This window comes from Diceros bicornis, chromosome 4 (genome assembly GCF_020826845.1).
Source record: "Diceros bicornis minor isolate mBicDic1 chromosome 4, mDicBic1.mat.cur, whole genome shotgun sequence".
NCBI classification, from domain to species: domain Eukaryota; kingdom Metazoa; phylum Chordata; class Mammalia; order Perissodactyla; family Rhinocerotidae; genus Diceros; species Diceros bicornis.
The window spans coordinates 73713507-73719506 of NC_080743.1; positions in this window are offsets into that span (position 1 = coordinate 73713507).

Below are 6000 nucleotides of genomic sequence, written 5' to 3' on the forward strand. Positions count from 1 at the left end.
CACGGATGTTAGCTCAGGGCCGATCTTCCTCACAAAAAAAAAAAAAGAAAGAAATATTATTCAGGCATAAAAAGAATAAAGTACTGATACACACCAAGACATGGATGAGCCTTGAAAACATTGTGCTAAGTGAAGAAGCCAGACACTAAAGGCCACATGTTGTATGATCGCATTTAGAAGAAATGTCTAGAGTAGGCAAATCCATACAGAGAGAAAGTAGGTAAGTCATTGCCAAGGGCTGGGAGAAGGTGAAGAATAGAGAGTGACTGCCAATAGGTACAGGGTTGCTTTTGTGAGGTAATGAAAATATTCGGGAATTAGATAGTAGTGATGGTTTCACAACCTTGTAAAGGGACTAAAAGTCACTGAATTATACTCAAAATGATGGATTTTACAGTGTCTGAATTATGCCATCATCATCATCATCATAACAATAATAATAATAAAGCAATGTGTTTTACACATTTCCATGCCTTGTCTTTTCATTAAGCAACGTGTCTCAAATTAATAGCCAGTGGCGGGAAGAGGATGCTGTTACCCTGTTGTGAAGAAATATATCAGATGAAAATATTAACTTGGGGAAGTTTTTGGCAGAATTGAGTTATAGGCAGAAAACACCTACGTGGAAAGACCTGACACAGAGTGAATTGGAAAATGTGGGAGGGGGCTATGGTGTGGAGGGGACTCTCCCTGACACCCGGCTCCAGCGCTTACAGCAAGGGGACCTGGGGCCAGTTACAGACCCTGTCTGTGCCTCGGTTTCTTCATCTGCAAACGAAGGAAATATAACGCTTTCCTCACAAGTTGATTGTGAAGATTAAAAGTAACAACATATGTGAAGTTATCTTCCCCAAAACTGAGGAAGGTCAGTGATATCACTAGGTCCCCAAACTGACTGCACATCTGAGAAACTTTTACAAATAGATTCCAGGCCCCACCTAAGCCCACTGAATCAGAATCGCTACAAATGAGGACTATGAACTTGTATTTGTATTGAACATGCATTAACTCTCCCAGGTGATGTTTATAATGATCAGCTTGGGGGTAGGAAACACTGAGCTGTATAATTTTTACCCAAAACACAAAAATAGGACAGAGCAGAACAACAAGGATGTTTTCAATCCAGTCTCTAGGCAGAGGAGAAACTGTTGGAGGACTCTAGGATTGAAGGGGACCTGGCCCATCTGACCCCATTTTAACCTCATCCAGTTTTCAGCAGAGACACATCCCTTGGGGACATGGGCCTGAGGCACCCGACAGCCCACCTTGAAAACAGAGAAAGTCTTAATTTCAAATTCAAGCTTGCTTTGAATGGAAGTTAAATTTACCCTTTTTGGTTCACAGATGGGACCAGTCTTCCCCAAGCCTCTTACCTTAAAAATTAAATCATATTACTATTAATTCAAACTTCAGCAGAGATGTTTAAGTAAGAAAATCTTACAAATATTCTAGCCACTTAACAGGAAACCAGAAAGTTAGCAAATCCATTCAAGTTGAGGAGAGTTCAGCCCAGTAGATCACAGTCACTGAGACATAAGACTCCCGAGTTAAAGGGACATTATCCCTTCCTGTCATTTGCCATCACGCCAACTTCAATGAGGTGGGAAAGCAGCTACCCATCCTAAAACGTGGGTCACTCTTGACTCCAGACTGTAACGGACATCGTGACACCCATCACCACTTCAGGGGAGCCTGTGGAAGACCCTAGCCACCATTTCTGCTATTGGATGTGCCTAGAGATGGATTAGCAGAACAAAGGAGGGCTCGAAGCAAAGCCAGGTCACAGAGAGAAAAGGAGCAACACTAAATGCTCCCAAGTCTCAGGCTCACAAGACCCAGGTGGGAATGGATGCCAAGAAAGTGAGAGGGAGTTAGGGCATCACTTTCCCCTCCCTGCCTGACCCTCTCTTCTCAACCACAGCTTCTATGTCACTGAACCCCACTGCACACATACACTTATTTCTGCCTTCATGTTTTTATACACATGAGAATGAACAGTGAGAATTATTCCTAGATATGTTTTGGAAATAGATAGATCAGTGGTATCAGCACAAGGGGAGACAACTACTGAGAGTGGCTGCTGAGGGGTAGTGACCTTCAGAAGAGACGAGGTGGCCTTGTGCATCAGCCCGGCCTAGGCAGCTGTAGGGCAGGGGCTCCTAAGATTCCATGACAACCCCCACCTTCCACTTCTGTTATGGCAACTCCAGACTGTTAACTGACACGCTGGGTCCTCTCTCCATCACTCCTGTCAGCGTCTAAGCTACAGGCAGTGCCTTCAGCTCTGAACTCTGGCATCTTGACTCTTGTTTTGGTGGTTATGGACTCTCAAGTGTTGATCAAGTTGTTCCCAACAGTAAGTTAAGAATCGTTACCCCTCAGTCCTGATTAAACCTATGTGATTTCACTTGTTTTTAACCCATTACGTGTTTGGATTTGTCTACCCAGTCCCTGGCTCTACATCTTCTGCCACACATCACCACGTCAGCGTGTCTTAGCCCTTTGTCTGATCCGAGGGCAGAAATGACGGTCCATGCAATCAACCAGAAATTGCGTTCCCAGCTGACAAGAAGCGAGCAGGGCTTCCGAGACCTCATGGAGAAATTTCTTGTATCCCAAGCTACTACCAAATCCCTGGCTAACGAGCTGCAGAAATACAGTAAGCCCTCAGGGTCACGGTCACCCAAGGGATGAATGGTCACTGTGTTCCTCTAAGAAACTGAACACTCTCCAGACTTTATCTTCTATTCCTTTCGTCAAAATAAATTTCATTCTGACCACAATCCAGGGAAGGCAGAAGTGAGTATTTTACCCTCAGATGGCTGGGGACGGAAAAACTGAAGCACAAAGAGTTTAGCAATGTTTCCAGGTTTTCAGTGATGTGTAGGATTGGATTAGAGTTCAAGTCCCAGATGTTGATTCCTGTTGGAGCCACACAACCCTGTTCCTCTCAGGAAAGGACTAAACTGTTTCTCTCAGCATCCTCTCTGTACTGTATCAGATCGTGCAGCACTGTTGGCCTAAATGTCTGGGACTAATGAACTCCATCAGCTCCAGCTTCTCTCAGGTCCCACTGGCAAAGTACTGTGCCAGTTACACTGGGAAAATTGGGTGATAGTCCACACTGGGGAAAATAGGTGATAGGACCTGCTTTAAAGGAGCTTAAAGATGAGTCTGCTCCTCACGGAAACTGTGGTATTCATGAGTGACATCATCAAGACAGGGAACAAACAGCCTGGTGAGAGAAGCCCTGCTTCCAGGGCACAGGCTCTTTTTCCTGAGTCCAAGGAAGCCATTGGACACCTGTGGTGAGGTTGAAGGTGTTTCTGAGGAAATCAGAGATTGTGTACCACCCCCTCTGTCTCTCTTTGAGCTGATGAACCTTCGGAGATGCAGGATGCTGGCTTCAGGGCCAGCAGGTCCAGGTGACCATGAGAGTCTAGGCTACAAGACATGTGGCCAAAGTGAGAATGAGGGTAAGTCGAGGAGACCACCAGACCCAGGAAAAACTCAAGCCAGTGTGTGCGGCAGGCCCTTGCCTCCCCCAGTGAGCCTCACAATCAGAACCGCAATTGTCTGTTCAGTAAGAGGGGGCTATAGTCACAAAAGGAATCATGAGAACCGGGGCACATGCACAACAGACTGATGAGAAGTACTCTTGACAACTCTGAGGCTGAATTTGTGTCATTTTCCTACAATTGTTTCCTACAATTGCTTATTGTGTTTCCACAATAAGCCATTGTGGGGGGTAATTAAAAATGACTGACACAGAGAAAAGTAAAAATCGAAGCCTGCTATTTAAGAAAGTGAGGAGATGAGCTTCTGGGAAAGAACAAAGTTTTATTTACCTCTTTCCTTATAATCATAACATAACTGTAGGAAACAAATTTTGAAGATGATAAAGAAGAAAGATGTCAGTTAAGACCCTGGTGTTGAGACCTTGGTCCCACGGTGCAGTGGTGAAGAGCATGGACTCTGGGCCAGGCTTCCTGTACTCAAATCCAAGCTCCGTATCCTTCTGTGCCTCAGTTTCCTCCTCTGTTAATATGGTGCTGTCGTAGCACCTACATTTTAAGTCATTGCAATCAACTACATGAATGATTGCTGGAAAGCTCATGAAACAGTTTCTGGCACAGAGTAAACAATATTTATCAGTTCTTCTTTCTACTACTGTTAATTCAACACGAACTTTATTAGTATCTGTGCCATTTCCTTTGGGCATTTATGGTTTAATGCATTATATTTTACAGAATTACATCAACATAAAATTTTATATCTTTGATGTACTTGACCTTGAAATACTGGGCTGAAGGCAGCCAACAGTCAGTGTAGTCCGAGGGGCCTTCCCAAGCATACAGGAAATCGCTAATCCATGCCCCTGCGTAGTGTTTCCCTTAAGAGGCTGCAAGGCTTGGTCAAGTGGCCCAGGACTCAGGGTCAGTCTCAGGGGATGTGAATTCTGACCTTGCCAAACACCAGTTAATCTGTCTAGTTACTTTCTGTGCCTTGGAGCTTCTCTTTCCTCAGCTCTAAAATGGGGAGTAACCAAATGCCATGTAGTAGTCGGGAGGCTGAGGAATAAGATGTGGAAATCCCAGCGTAGAGCCTGGTGCTGGGGCTATGTCTGTCCCGGGATGGACCCTGCCTGCTCCCTTGAAGGCGGTGACCACAGCAGCATGGCCAGCTTTCCACTGAGCAGGCCTCTCTGTCTTTTCTCAGAGTGTGGAGAGTGCAAAGACATCACTGAATCCGTGCTGGGGGACAAGCTGCATCTTGAGGAGGGGAAGCTGGCAGAGGAGTCAGCGCTAGCTGAGAAGCTCAGATGAGGAGGGTTGTGTATGCCAAAGCTGGCGGAAAGGTGTAGGAATCTCTGAAGTGGAGCAGGGAGCAACTACAGGCCAGGAGAAGGCAGAAATGTACATGGCAGGCACATGTGCACAAATATTTATAAAGCAATTAGAGAAAAATAATGGGAAAATTACAGACTCCAATTATTCAGAGGCTCATTCACTCTTTTTTTCAAAACTATAAATTTTTGAGCTGAAATTCACATAACATGAAATTCACCAATTCAAGTGAAGAATTCATTGGCACTGTGTACATTGACAACGTTGCATGATCATCACCTCATTTACCTTTAATCACACTCACCTCCTGACTCACTACAGTTTGTCATTTTTTCATTCAAAAGAATGCTGTCTCCTTGACCCTGTCTTTCTCGTGTTCTTTCCAGTTAATATCAGCTATACTGTCCACATTTCTGTGTCTGGCTTGGTGTCCACTCACTGCATAATGCACTGTGTGTATTTCAACATAGAAATGGGCACGGCTGAAGTGAGGAACTGAAGAGACATGTTTTTAAAGCAGGTTTTGGAAGACAGCTGGTTTTGTTGATGAAGAAAACAATTATTGGGATGTCAAGGAATCTTACAGGAGCACTCTCTGATCCAGAGGAAGCCTATGTTTAAACAACCTTCTTCTTTCTCTTTGCTATAGACAAGTCACCACACATCTGCCAGAATTCTGCTTTGAGGGCTCCTTGGGGGAAATTCTCACAGAAATCTTCTTGAAAATCTTTAGAATCTGTGACTCATCCCTTTTGACTCAAATATTCTCTTCTCTCCCACCTTAGGGAATACAATATCTGAATTCTAGATCAGGAGCAGCAGCTGACCTATTTACGGCACATGTTACAAGAAGGGAGAGATGCGTTGGCCCTACGCCATCAGCACCTCAATGACCTCCTCACCCACGATGACCCTGATGACTGTCAGAGGCAGGGTTTCTCAGAGCAACTGGCTGAGGGATGCAGGCTGGCCAAGGCCTTGCCCACTTGCTCAGCCCAGGTAAGGTGGCCACAGGCCCTGACTGTACTGAACTGCTCTCCAAGGTGCCTGGCTCACAAGAGACTCCACATCTCCCCTCAAAATGTTTTCACAAGCTGTCCTGGTTTCCACATCACACTTGGGGCCATGATAGGAACAGGACTGACTGGGTGGG